The sequence below is a fragment of the Pinus tabuliformis genome, chromosome 3_1 (assembly GCF_031772625.1).
Source record: "Pinus tabuliformis cultivar Carrire ecotype Pingquan chromosome 3_1, CPIR1, whole genome shotgun sequence".
NCBI classification, from domain to species: Eukaryota; Viridiplantae; Streptophyta; class Pinopsida; order Pinales; family Pinaceae; genus Pinus; species Pinus tabuliformis.
In genome coordinates this window covers 61,052,941-61,068,172 of record NC_142301.1, presented here as the reverse complement: position 1 = coordinate 61,068,172, position 15,232 = coordinate 61,052,941, and the positions used below count along the sequence as shown (strand labels likewise).

General features: G+C 41.1%; 1 pseudogene; it reads left to right on the top strand.

Annotated features, from left to right (window-relative positions):
* The first annotated feature begins 605 nt into the window (after positions 1-605).
* LOC149185777 (histone-binding protein MSI1-like) overlaps positions 606-15,232 on the top strand; it is an 80,229-nt pseudogene continuing 65,602 nt past the window's right edge.

Sequence of the window (15,232 nt, the reverse complement as noted above, 5' to 3'; positions counted from 1 at the left end):
TCATATGAGTAGAAACAAAACAAGAATGAAAAATAAGTAAGTCCATAGCACAATAATCTATATAACCTGGATCAATTTTATTCATATAAAAACCATCAAGTTGGTTCAACATTCAGAAAGTCAATATTTGATCATATAGCATTGGTATCAAAATCTATGCAAGAAATGTCCACCTATCCTATCATCGTTCAAAGGGTAAATAGTTCGATATGGATAGTAAAAACTTTTTGAATACAAATCGAATTCAATATATGCATATTCATGCATCACTGGGATTTTATCAAACCCTTTAGTTCTATCATTACAATCAAAAGGAATTTGAATGATATATAAGTTCAGTATTGATGAACAAATTTCTGGTCTTATCCACTCATGTATAAAATGCCTAAAATTTTGAAGTTCCTCTTTAATTCAATGAAAAAGGCTCTTGAGTTCAAAGATAAAAGAACAAGAAACATCCTCAACATAATGTTTTGACAGTGAATCATGGAGAACATTTTCATATTTGAAGACTAATAGGTTAGGGTTATTAATCTTTGAAACAGTTGTTGGTCAATTAAAGAGTCCTTGGATCTTGATGTATTCCTGCAACACTCTAAAGGTAAATTGGAAGTTTTCAATCCACCGAAGCCAAGGTACAAACAATCCAGCAAATTAATCATGAAGGAGAAGTTAACAAGGCTCGATATATGCCATATAATTGCCATTGCAACAAAGAAAGGGAGATTGATTGTTTACGTGTTTGATTCCAACAAGAATCTATCAAAGTCTCCTCAAGAAAGGGTTTTCAATCCTAAATTGATATTTAAAGGTCATAATAATAAAGGATATGGTTTTTAATGAATATTAAAGGCTCCTACTAAGTGGTTCAAACAAGGCACAAATATGCTTGTGAAACATTAATGCTTCATTTGGAAAGAAATTTTTTGAGGCCAATCAAATATTTCAGGTCCATGAGGGGGAAATTGAGAATGTTTCATGGCATTTGAAGCACAAATATCTTTTTGGATCCATTGAAGATGATTGGTTGCACCTAACAAGCCTCAACAAATAGTTGTATCCCATCAAAACAAAGTGGTTGTTGGCAACAACTGTTGGGTTGTGTTATATTCTTTCACGACTAGCTCATGTAGTTAACTAGGGGGTTAGAGGGGGGGCAGAGCCCCCCCTTCGCTACGTCGATTGCGTAGCGGGGGGTTCATCGAGGGTTTGAGGGGTGTAGGTAACCCCACTCTATGGGGTCCGGGGCAGCGCCCCAGAAAATTTTGTTTTTGGAACCTATGTTAGGTAGGGCAGACCCACCTATGGTTTTGCGCATGATTTTCGCACATGTTTTTGGACACTATGGTTTTTGGTCCATGGTATTGGACACGATGGTTTTCAGTCCATGGTATTGGATGCTTCGGCATGTATAAATATGTATTATAACATTGAATGGAACATAATGAAAAATCAAGCTGGTAGTCCCGGTTTTGGGATCCAGGGGAAAATCTCTATGTATAAGTGTTTTATGTGTTATTCTCTCGCATTGTTTATTTTATGTGTTTTAGAATTCGTATGCAAGTAATTTTTGTACGAGGTTAAAACCTACATTCGGTAACAGACTTGTTTTGGCTTCAAGGGGACGCCTTTGTTGCTGAGGGGTTTCGCTTGGGCCTGTGGTAGACCCTGTTCAATGGGAGATTTGCGAGATCAATTTTGGTGGTGAAAGAAGATGGCAAGAAGTGGAAAGATAGAGATAGAGGAAATTAATGGTCAGAATTTTAAGTTGTGGAAACTCAAGATGGACGATCTGTTGGTGGATGAAGATCAATGAATCGCGGTAGATCCGGGTACTAAACCAACGGGAGTGTCCGATGAAGAATGGAAGAAGTTGGATCGGAAGAAAAAGAGCACAATACGATTGTGTGTCTCAGATTCGGTATTTTTGAATGTATCAGGGGAAGCTACGACGAAGGCTTTGTGGGACAAGTTAGGGACTTTGTACCAATCTAAGTCTCTGGTGAATAAATTGTTCCTGCGGAAGAAGTTGTATAACCTAAGGATGAAATATGGAGACTCAGTGATAGAGCATATGAACGCATTTAATATTGTGGTAAGTCAGTTAGAATTTGTTGATATTAAAATTTCATATGAAGATAAGTGTATCATTTTGTTGTGTTCTCTACCAGATTCGTGGGATAGTCTAGTTATTGCAATAGGTAGCAATGCAACTGCCTTGCAGTTTGATGAAATAGTCTCATCCTTGCTGACGAAGGAGATGAGATGGAAAAATATGGAGAGCCAGAATGGTGATGCCTTGTCTGTATGAGGACGGTCCCAGAATAGAAACAAAGATAAGTCATCGAGTGGGAGATCTAAATCTCCAGGAAAACCTGTAAAGGTGGTGTGTTGGAAATGCGGAAAGGAAGGGCACTACAAAAGGGACTGTAAATCTAAAGATCCTGGTAAAGGAAATGGATCTGATGATGCTCCTTCTGCAAAGGCAAAAACCACCTTAGATGAAGGTGGGGATGTGTACTTGGCTTCTTCAAGTACACATGTAGATCATGAGGCACAGTTGATTGACTCAGGTGCATCCTTTCACTTCACTCCCCATAGAGAGTGGTTCTGCGAGTATGAGAAATACAATGGCGGTGATGTTTTCTTAGGGGATTATAGGAAGGCTAGAATCATTGGTCGTGGAAAAGTAAAGTTGAAGTTGCAAGGTGGAAGGGTTAGAACACTTCTGGGTGTTTTGCATATTCCTGCATTAGCCATAAATCTGATTTTTGTAAGCAAGTTGGATGATGCAGGTGTAAAAATAGTGTTCGAGAAGGATACCTGCAAGATGGTTCAAGAAGCACTGGTATTGATGTGGGGAGTTTGGATTGGAACTCTGTACAAGCTGCAAGGTAGCACGGTTGTTGATGGGTGCAATAGTTCTGTGGTTCCAGAAAGTGGAGCAGAAAATCTAGGGGTCTCTGGAGAGAAGACCATGATGTGGCATCAAAGGCTTGGACATATTGGAGAGAAGGGCCTTTGAATACTTCATGGTAAAGGTATCATAGAAGGTATGAGTAATAGCTCTCTGGATTTTGATTTCTGTGAAAATTGTGTATATGGGAAGAAGAATCGGGTGAGTTTCCCCTCTGGTGGTAAGAGGGCGAAACATATATTAGATCTTGTGCATAGTGATGTGTTTGGACCTGTGAAGGTTCCATCACTAGGTAATTCTGTGTACTATGTATCATTTATACATGGCTTCTCAAGGAATACATGGATATATTTCCTTAAGAAGAAATTTGAAGTCTTTGACAAGTTTAAATAATTCAAGGCTCTGGTGGAAAACCAGACAGAGAAGCAGATAAAGGTGTTGAGGATAGATAACGGTGGAGAGTTTTGCAGTAAGGAATTTGAAGAATTCTGTAAGAAGTGTGGTATAGCATGGCAGAAGACTACTCCATATACACATCAGAAAAATGGAGTTGCAGAAAGAATGAACAAGACGTTGATGGAAAGGGCAAGAAGCATTCTGATTGGTGTCGGGTTAGGACAGGAATTCTGGGCAGAGGCAGTGGAGACAGCATGTTACCTGCTCAACAGATCACCTTCATCAGCTTTGGAGAATAAAACTCCACAAGAGGTATGGACTGGTAAGAAACCCTCTCTTTCACATCTGAGGGTATTAGGATGTGATGCATATGTACATGTTCCAAAGGAGAAACGAACCAAGTTGGATGGTAAATCTGAAAAGTGCATCTTTATTGGGTATAAGGATGGTTTAAAGGGTTATAAGCTTTGGAACCCAGTAACAAGGAAGGTTGTGTACAACCGAGATGTGGTGTTTAGAGAGGTGAAAGATGTTATTAAACATGAAGTCCAACCAAAGGAACTTGAGAAGATAGAGTTTGAGCTAAAGGAGGAATAATCAGACTCTACAACAAAGAAGGAATTAGAAGATGAAGAGCCACAAACTCCAGGTGTGAGAAGATCAGTTCGAGAAAGAAGGCAGCCAGAGAGGTATAGTCCATCCGCTTTCTGTTTAAATTTTGCTTTATCTATTACTGCTGAAGATCCCAGAATTGTGAAGGAAGTAGTAGGTTCAGAGGATGGAAAACTCTGGAAAGAGGTCGTGGTTGATGAAATGGCATCTTTGCACAAAAATGAGGCTTGGGATCTGGTGGAGTTTCCGGTTGGAAGGAAACCCATTGGCAGCAAATGGGTGTTCAAGAAGAAGACAAATGCAAAAGGAAAGGTAGAGAAATACAAAGCTCGGTTGGTAGAAAAAGGTTATTCCCAGGTGTCAGGAATTGATTTTGGTGATATTTTTTCTCGTGTTGCCAAGGTAACTTCTATTAGATTACTTTTATCTGTTGCTGCTGCTTTTGATTTTGAGGTAGAGTAGATGGATGTGAAGACATCATTTCTTCACGGGGATTTGGAAGAGGAGATCTACATGAAGCAACCTAAAGGCTTTGCGGTGAAGGGTAAGAAAGAACTGGTATGAAAGTTAAAGAAGTCTCTGTATGGGTTAAAACAGTCACCAAGGATGTGGTATCAGAAGTTTGATACATTTATACAAGGACTTGGCTTCTCCAGAAGCAAAGTAGATCATTGTGTGTATTTTAAATTAGACAGTGTTATTTATCTGGTCTTGTATGTGGATGATATGTTGCTGGTTGGAAATGACAAAGAAATTATCCAGGATTTGAAGACCCATTTTTCCTCCAAATTCAACATGAAATATCTTGGTGCTGCAAACTATATTTTGGGCATGGAAATTAAAAGAGATTGGACAAAGAGGAAGCTCTGGTTAAACCAGAGGAAGTATGTGGAGACAATATTGTAGAGGTTTAATATGCAGGACAGTAAACCAGTGAAGGTTCCTATTCTTGTAGGTGTAAAGTTATCTTTTGAACAGTGTCCCAAGACACAAGAAGAGGAAGAGGACATGTCTTGTGTTCCATATGCAAGTGCAGTCGATAGCCTAATGTATGCAATGGTTTGTACTAGACCAGACATTGCACATGTAGTGGGAGTATTGAGCAGGTTTATGTCAAAACCAGGAAAGGATCATTAGATAGTAGTGAAGCGGGTTTTCAAGTATTTGTGTGGCACTAGTGATTATGGTTTGTGCTACCAAAGAAGACCAGGATTGTACAGAGTGTTGGATATTCGTGGCTTTGTTGATACAGACTGGGCTAGAGATCTAGATCAAAGAAGATCTACAAGTGGGTATGTTTTTAACCTATTTGGAGGTGCAGTCAGTTGGATGAGTAAGAAACAATTTGTAGTTGCACTATCAACTACAGAGGCAGAATACATGGTAGCCACTCATGCAAGCAAGGAAGTAGTTTGGTTGCAGAGATTGTGCTCAAGTATGGGGTTAGTAAAGGGAGCTATAAGGATAGATTGGGACAACCAAAGTGCAATTTTCTTGGAAAAGAACCCTGCATATCATTCAAAGACAAAGCACATTGATGTTCAGTATCACTTTGTGAGGAATATGATAGAAGACAAAAAGGTGTTTCTAGTAAAGGTGGATACTTCGAATAATACTGCAAATGCATTGACAAAATCTGTGAGCTCTGAGAAGTTCTCTTGGTGTAGAGAAACAATAGGTGTTGTAGGGCTGGATAAAGGACTAAGCTCTCTTGTGGCCCCCTATGGAAAGAAAACAACAAGTGGTAGAATGTTGGGTAGTGTTATATTCTCTCACGACTAGCCCGCGTAGTTAACCGGGGGGTTAGGGGGGTTGGGGGAGGCGAAGCCCCCCTTCGTTGCATCGATTGCATAGCGGGGGGGTCATAGGGGGTTTGAGGGGTGCATGTAACCCCATTCTATGGGGTCCGGGGTAGCGCGCCGGAAAATTTTGGTTTTGGAACCTATGTTAGGTTGGGCGGACCCACCTATGGTTTTGTGCATGATTTTCACACATGTTTTTGGACGCGATGGTTTTTGGTCCATGGTATTGGACGCAATGGTTTTCGGTCCATGTTATTGGATGCTTTGGCATGTATAATATGTATTATAACATTGAAAGGAACATAATGAAAAATCAAGCTAGTAGTCCCGGTTTTGGGATCCAGGGGAAAATCTCTGTGTATATGTGTTTTATGTGTTATGCTCTCGCATTGTTTATTTTATGTGTTTTAGAATTCGTATGCAGGTAATTTGTAATATCCCTTTTCAGGGATAACCCTCGAAAAGAGCAAACTCCAACTAGAAAAACACACAAGTGGTATAGAAGCCGGGAAGCTCAACATGATAAAAATAACAGCAGTGCAACATACAATAATGTATACATAGAATATAAGTAGATACTCAAGAAATGCAGAGAGAAATGCTAAGCCATTTTATTATACTGAGTAAGGGACAAAGTACAAGAGGTGATAAGAAAGATAGCACCTCAACTTGCACAAGGAAATTGAAGAAATACACTCAGAATGGTAAAGAAATGACCCCTCTCTGTTATAGACATTTTTGGGCACTGCAACCCCAAGCATAAATGTCCATAAACCAAGGGCTCCTAAGTCCCTAAAGGTGTTGTTCCAACCCCTAAAAGAACAAGGTCAACTGATTACAGCATCTCCCAGAAGTTCTCCATGAAAAACTACTTAGAACCGGTCAAAACTGGACCATTTCACCTGCTCCATAGGCAAAGTGCGTTGCATCCCACCTAAATACACACAGTAGGTGCGATGCATGTCAAAAAGCCCTTCTATGGGGTGCGATGGGTGAGAAGGAACAAATGGTAGGGTCAATCCGCAAGGTGGAGGAGCATGGAATCTTCCAGAAACTTCTCCTGTGACACTTGCCTCTCTGAATTCGACCAGGGATGAGTAAGAGATCATCAATCTCCAAGTGGAATCAAGAACTATTAGAGGGAAGACACTAATCAAATCTCAAAAGCTAACTCACCTCCCTTGCAGACATCTATATATGGATCCCTCATGCCAGAGATCCAGGAGGCTGGAATTTTGTATCTTGTAAGGAAGTGCTGTTGGTTTCTTGGTGAAAAATCATAGTGTTGGGTGATCTAAGCTTTTCATGAGGTGAAGAAGGGCTTTCTTGCTGAGAGGATGATGCTGGCTCAGAACAATTGGTTGTAATCCTCTTTACTCTTTCTTGATTATCAATAAATCTATTCAAGTTTTCCTCCACATTCTTGTACGATTGATGATTTATGCATTTGTGTGGTCATTGTACATCTGATCCTATATTGTTTATGATAATAGATCTATGTTCTTGGATAGTGTTATGCTGCTTTGATTCTACAGGTACTCTTTGAAGCTGGGTAGACAAGGAAGCGAGTGGCAAAGACCTACCATAAGAGAGAGGAATCGAGCAAGGAACCAAGCGTAAGACAGAGGTTGGTCTCCTTATTCTTCTCTTATCTATTTCTCATAAAGGAAAACGAAAGTAGTTTTTAGTGTATTTGTTTCTAAGGTAGCTACCAGCCTTAGTGGGATTAGCAGCTCTGCATAGACACTATTCCCGATAACAAAATGGCGACTCCGCTGGGGAGCGAGTAGATTGTTTGTTCATCTACATTTGTTTACTTTATAAACTTACAAACGGAGCCTGAAGTCAAGCCAGCTAGCCTTCGAACTGAATTTGCTATGCAAGTGCAAAGTAGACCAACGCTGCTTTAGTTAATCTCCGGGTTTTGTTTATGAATTAAACAATTGATTTACAAGCTTTCTAATTGCCCTCGTGGTGGCTCTAGTAACCTCCTTAGATCCACCCCTGTGATTGATTTACTGATTACCACTTGCTCGGCCTAAATCCCTGAACTGAACTGCAAACTGTGACCCGGAACCCAATCAAAGTCTCGTCCCTAGTCCAGCGCACTGTCTGTTCTGTGAACTTCAAATGCATCGCACTTCCCGAGTGTAGTAGGTGCGTTGCATTTCAGTTTCACTGTGTTATAGGTGCGCTGATCAGACAAGGCCTTGTTCCTAAATTTTGGTTTCTGTGTTCACTCTTTTAAGCTCTATTCAGGAGTTTTGCTGCCTGTAGTCAGTACACCTCTGTTTGAAACCCATTTCCTTGATGTTATTCCGCCTCCTTTGTGCAAAGAACTGTAAATGTTTTTATGTATTTTTGAGTCATTTTTAGTTCTCCTTTACAAAGAAGTAGCGTAATTGTACTGTCGTTTCTTGATTTGAAAGTGTTGCAAGTGTCGTTTTCAGTCATAGAAGAGAATCTGATTGTTCTTGATAGTCGATTACACTGTTACTCTTGTATTTGATCTGAATTAGTAGTTTTTTCTAGTGTCGAAAACAATTTTTCAATTCCAAATCGCAAAGTGTTGTCATTGTCCTCATTTTGTTTTGAAAAGAAACTTGTTAGTAATTTTCGCTTTGGAAAATAATTCAGATTTGCGCTTAGTTTTATCATTCACACATTAAGAAGGTTGAAAACAAATACATGCATGTGCATTTGCATTTAGACTGTTTGTTGGTTTGATTTAGGACAGTGCATATAGTGTGTGATCTATGCTCTTTGTTGAAACAACGCCATCTCTCTTTCCTTAGTAGCTAGGATTTTCATTGCAGAAAGAAGATTAAACAACTGTTTATCATCTTAGATTGCATTTTAGGAATTGTACATCTACATCACGCGGTGAACCTGAAAGGAAATTTTTTTAAGCAAGATCAACCATAAAATAAATTTAATGAATCTAAAAACGCTTTGGAACCTAATGCACAACATCTAGAAGTCTAGGCTAGAGACGTATTCCCGCGTCGTAAAGCCTGGTAACTATTGTTTTCACTGTTGGTTGGGTGATTCCTCCACTTTGAGACGATAAGTGCCAGTACGGACTTGTGCTCCCACGTACCGTCGAGTATATTTTGGAGACCACAAGAGGCTTTATCCTTTATCCATAGGAAGCCGTGTCTGCCACCCTATCGATCGCAATGCACTGAACACAACATTCGGGAAGATTGACTGTCGTACCGTAAAAAGTATTTTGCAGTTTTGTGATTGATTTGGTAATCCCTCTGTCTAGATTTCCAAAGCAGTCCCTTTCGTTCCTTTTCAGACTCCTTAATGGAAAAGGTCCATCTGAGCACTTGTCACTTCAGGCTCATTAAAAATCGAAGGCGACTAGAGTCATCTTTTGTTTTTTCTCGACTCTTAAAAATTGAAAAAACAAGTTGTGTCAAAGCATTTAAAAATTTATTTTAAACGGAATAATCATCACCTTTCCTACGTTGATCTTAAGTTGAGAAAAATGGAGTCCACCAACCAAGGAGTTCCCCTTGGAGGAAATCCTAGTCCCTTCTCCTCTTGGGGAGATGTTGGTGCACCCCATATGGCCACATTGTCTCTTCGAGGATTGACAATCGGCTTGCCCGTATGGCTCTTCTCAACATTTGACGTTCAAAACACCATAATTCCTGAACAATCAAGTCAGCAACTAAACGATATTAGAGTTACCCCCCAACCCTCTACTTCGTCCAATTCTTCCTCTCCTCCTTCCTCTTCGTTTGATGAAGCTGGTAAAGCCCAAAATCAAGTAACTGAGAAGAAAAAAGAGAAGAAGAAGAAGGAGCCAAAGGCGAAAAGGGGCAACCAAGCATCGTCTAGCGAAAATCCACACACTGCACTGACCAGGCCTAAATCGCCATGTGTCATTTGCAAAGGATACCACTTTCATCGAGATTGTCCTTGCATCCCTCGGATCTTAAGGGACTGGTCTCCTCGTTTGCACAATCTGGTGTCGTCAACCTCTGATGATCATGTTGAAAGTACACCGTCAACTAGTGAAAGTGAAGCCCCTGGACAAAAGGAAAATATAAATTTCCTTGTAAATTGTGTGAAGGTGATCACGCCGTCCACCGTTGTCCCTTCTTAGACGAAGCTAAAAGAGTCTTGGACGACCGTCCGGTTTCACCGTTACAGCTTCCTCCTGGATACAAGAAACTCTTGCCGAGTCCGTCACTAGTTGAAAATCCGGCTGACACGCCCTTGTGGTCGGCCGAAGCGTCTATCATTGAAGATAAACCATCTGAATCCATACCAGACGAAAGTCAAAAGGTCGAGGCGACAGTTGACCCGGTCGTGCCTTCAGAGGATCAATCTTCAGATGATACAGTCACCGAAGAGAACAAGAATGACATTGTTCAAATTCTCTTCGTAAACACAGACTCCGATGAACATGGGGGCAGTCTACCCGTTCCTTTAGTCAAAGTCATACCCAGCCGTCTATTCGGTCCCACCTCCAAGCAACCTGGTTGTTTCCTTTGACTGGAATCTACTAGGCAGACCCCGTTTACCAGCTAGTGTACCATTCCGAATCATCGCTCAAGTATATAGAATGGTTATGGCCGGTACCATCATCGATGAGGGGGCTTATGTGAGTATCCTTTCCTCAACTGCTTGGAAAGTGCTTGGTTTGCCATCGCTTTTGCCTGAGATGAGAAATCTAACAGACTTTGACAAAGAACCAGTCGACCGTTAGGGATCCTTCCCGATGTGCCGATAACATTAAGAAGGAAAATCGTTCACATGAACGTAATGGTAGTCCAAGGACCCCTGGATTATAATCTACTCCTTGGACGAGACTATATTTATTGCATGGGAGCCATTGTCTCCTTACTCTTTAGAGTAATGTGTTTTCCGCACGAAGGAAGAGTGGTCAAGCTCATAGACCAGCTTTCATTCCCTGGTTCACACATAGAAAATAGTCGTATACCAACCCTGAATGGTCTTTTCACGCAAGGAATGTCTCATCAATCCCCAGTCTGTCCTCCTAATGAGCGCAAGTGATTCAGAGGGCATGACTGAAACCTAGGGGGCATGCACCCTGGCCTGTTTCGATAGGAAAACTTCAGGTATAGGGTAGGTTTCCACGAAGGATATCTGACTAGTCTGACACACCCGTCCGTTTAGGAAAAGGGGATTAGGCTAGAATAAGATTCCCTCATCAAAGTTATGTGAGTGGAGGCGTCTGCGCCACTCACCTTTGTCTATTTCGGTAGACATCGCCGAAGAAGTGTTTTGTTTGTGGCACAAATAGAACAATCTTTGGTAACCTGAAAAAGGTAGGCCTTTCCCGATAAAACAAATGTTTTGTCTGCAAATTGAGGGGTAACCTGAAAAGGTAGGCCTTTCTCGATAAAACAAATGTTTTGTCTGCAAATTGAGGGGTAACCTTGAAACTCTATTTCACTATACCTGGGGGCATGCAAACCTTTTGGCATGCAAGCGAAGAGCGACCATTTATTTTTTAAATTTATAGGCCCTCTAACCCTTTAAACTCGTAGGATTGGTCATTTCCTAACTTTCATAAAGAAAGGATGTGGGGCAAAGCTTTGAAATAATGTCGTTTTTATATATGAGACATCCTTATTATGCGACTAGATTAATCGAGCAGTTTTAATGCGGAATTCAAGCTCGTTAAAAATAAACATAAGCAATGAGCAAGTGTTTCCCCCAACGTTTAAGCTCATTAAAAAATGAACCAATTTCCGGTAAATAACCATTGTGAATGTATTACTTCAGCCTTTGAAGCCTTGGTCATGTTCTCATCATCACCTCCACTCTGTATTGGCCGATCATTCACCTCCACTTGATTGTTTACCCCTTTTGAGGAACAGCTGCGAAGAGTGATCTTGTTAGCCATCCTTGTGACACTGCCGTGATTGGAAAATTCCAAACCTTACCTGGAATCAGCTGCTACTCGAATCTATCACTCGTTCCTCAAAAACGATTCTCCTTTAAGCTCTTTTCAACTGACTCGTAAAATATGAAAAGATTGTTGAGCCATTTGCCTCTCCAGCTCGTTAAAGTGACTGGAAGTGTTATCCCTCCTTTAGATTTTAATCTTTTTGGACCTGAGGGATTATTACACAAAAAGATCGAGCGCTTGTTTTGTTCGGCTCGTGAAAAGTACCGAAAATTCATCCCTTTTGTATTATTTTATACTTTTTCGGACTTAAGGGATTAGATGATGAAAAAGGATTTTTTGGAGTTTCCTTTATGTCCCTTTTCAGACTCTCTAAAATTGAAAAGGACCGAGTTATCTTTTTCGTTAAACTTGTTAAAACCTAATAGCAACAAACTTGTCCATAACAAGACAAGAACGAGTTTCACTATCGCTAGGCTCGTGAAAACATAGCGATGGGTTTGCCCGAAGGGAAAATTATAGAACAAGCATATGTTATCCTCCTCAAGCTTGACAAAAATAAAGAGGTACTAGTCAGCAATGACTGGGGAAAAATTGGGAAGAAAACTTGAAGAAACTTTGTTGATAGCAAGTCGCTCTTGAACATGACACTTTCACTCCGCATCCGAGTCGAGTTGTGTTTGTTCCATTCACTGGTCACATCACCATGGTTACATCACACCATCCACATTTGGGGTTAATGCTACCAATCCATCATGTCAGTGTCGCCGATATGTTCAAGAGAAGTCACTCAGAGAATTCACCTGTGTCTCACCCACTATAATACATTTTCGCTCCATTCTTTCATGACCGCCACCCTGAACCGTATGTCACCAGATTGTTTTCACCTCCATTAAAATCATTTGCTCTGTTCCGTGTCATTGATGTGGGATTCACTAAGGCCCTCCTATGATAGATCGCTTCTTGTCGACATCAGCTCATTATCCAAGAAGTCGATCTAGGAACAACCCTTTCAATACTTTGAAGCTTGCATGCCTCAATGGCAAGTTTCTCACATCCGGCGACAGGTTTACATCAATGGCCTTCGACCGAAAGATTTTGCGTGGTGTTCGACGCCAAGTCCTTTATTCACACCACGTGAATTGTATTGTAGTACCTTGAGGATCATTATCATTATCGGTGATTCCTCTCGCGCCTGTTAACAGCTTACATCATTGGCTGGTAATCAGGCGATGTATTTTCGTGTTCGACTCCAGAACATCTCTCACATGGATCGACTTGTACTTTGAGTGAAGATCGAACGAGATTGAAGACCCCGGATCTAGTTTCATCCATCTGGGCTGCGATATATATTCAGGAAAATAAAGACATAAAATGTACATCATTGCTGCACAGATAATCATCCAATCCAAGGGATGATGGCTCTAACAGAATCATCAGTCTACACTCAGACGATTGTCTGTCCTATGTACATGAAAATGAATTTATAAAGCTGAGCATGGGAATGCCCACCTCATCTAGATCATGAAAATAATATGAAGATAATGTATTGTATTGTATCTTATTACAGGTCGCCTTCCAGCTCAAAAAAACTTCGGATCCTCATGATAAAGCATTTCACCCAACATCAAAAAGATTAACAACCTCATGCTTTAGGGGGCAACTGTTATAGACATTTTTGGGCACTGCAACCCCAAGCATAAATTTCCATAAACCAAGGGCTCCTAAGTCCCTAAAGGTGTTGTTCCAACCCCTAAAATAACAAGGTCAACTGATTACAGCATCTCCCAGAAGTTCTCCATGAAAAACTACTCATAACCGGTCAAAACTGGACCATTTCACCTGCTCCATAGGCAAAGTGCGTTGCATCCCACCTAAATACACACAGTAGGTGCGATGCATGTCAAAAAGCCCTTCTATGGGGTGCGATGGGCGAGAAGGGACAAATGGCAGGGTCAATCCGCAAGGTGGAGGAGCATGGAATCTTCCAGAAACTTCTCCTGTGACACTTGCCTCTCTAAATTCGACCAGGGATGAGTAAGAGATCATCAATCTCCAAGTGGAATCAAGAACTATCAGAGGGAAGACACTAATCAAATCTCAAAAGCTAACTCACCTCCCTTGCAGACATCTATATATGGATCCCTCATCCCAGAGATCCAGGAGGCTGGAATTTTGTATCTTGTAAGGAAGTGTTGTTGGTTTCTTGGTGCAAAATCATAGTGTTGGGTGATCTAAGCTTTTCATGAGGTGAATAAGGGCTTTCTTGCTGAGAGGATGATGTTGGGTCAGAGCAATTGGTTGTAATCCTCTTTGCTCTTTCTTGATTATCAATAAAGCTATTCAAGTTTTCCTCCACATTCTTGTATGATTGATGATTTATGCATTTGTGTGGTCATTGTACATCTGATCCTATATTGTTTATGATAATAGATCTATGTTCTTGGATAGTGTTATGCTGCTTTGATTCTACAGGTACTCTTTGAAGTTGGGTAGACAAGGAAGCGAGTGGCAAAGACCTACCAGAAGAGAGAGGAATCGAGCAAGGAACCAAGCGCAAGACAGAGGTTGGTCTCCTTATTCTTCTCTTATCTATTTCTCATAAAGGAAAATGAAAGTAGTTTTTAGTGTGTTTGTTTCTAAGGTAGCTACCAGCCTTAGTGGGATTAGCAGTTCTGCATAGACACTATTCCCGATAACACTCTCTGAACTGCGTCCAAGCTGCCAGAGCATTGTTGTGCTATTGTTATTGCTAGAATCAAATGAGGTTTTGGGGCTTCTCCCCTCCTCAGAAAATGCTGAAACTTTAGAATCAACCTCTGCTCAATAAACCCAGAAAAACCCAGAAAGCTTTTCTGAAATAGCTGAACCCCGAAAATCACCCCCTTAAGGATCTACGCTGTCCCTCAAGGCTCTGCGTTGCCACTAAAGTAAACCCTCCAAGACTCTGCCCGAAACTCTGCAAAAATCCTCCAATATGCAAGGGTTGATCCCTTGCTCAATCTCCCAGCTCAAATCCTCCACATAAACCCAATCTGGAACTCCTACCAGAAGGAACTGCGTCTTCCTCTCTCAAGACTGCGCAGTCATCACAATGCCCAGTTCCTCCTCAACTCCAAAATCGATCCTCCTGCAAAAGACTGATGAAACTACCTTGCCCGAGCAAGGACTCGAAGTCCCCCGGAGCTAAGGGTGAGATATCCGAACGGAGACACTCGATGCACTAAACAGTGCTGCAGACAAGCTAAACAGCTAGCGTGCTCTACGTCGAAGTGACTAGCTCAAATGCCACATAATCCAATGCCAAAATGAGGAGGCTCCTCTCTCCTTTATAGCATTGGCCCCTCTCAAAACTGTAGAGCCCACCTCCTCCAACATAGCCATCTCTTGCCACATGCTCCTCTCCATCTGCGTAGTCTCTCCAAGTGTCTACGTGGGCCCCCTTGGCTCCCCTTTAAGTTACAACGTTGTGCTACTAGGGAGTGACTTTATTCTAAAAGTGAGTTGTGTTCACCTTTTATTTATAAATAGCTATAGAAGGCAAAATTGAGCAAAATCGAATATTCCAATTAGCCATGGCTAATTAGGAATATTACAGTCTCCCCCGACAAA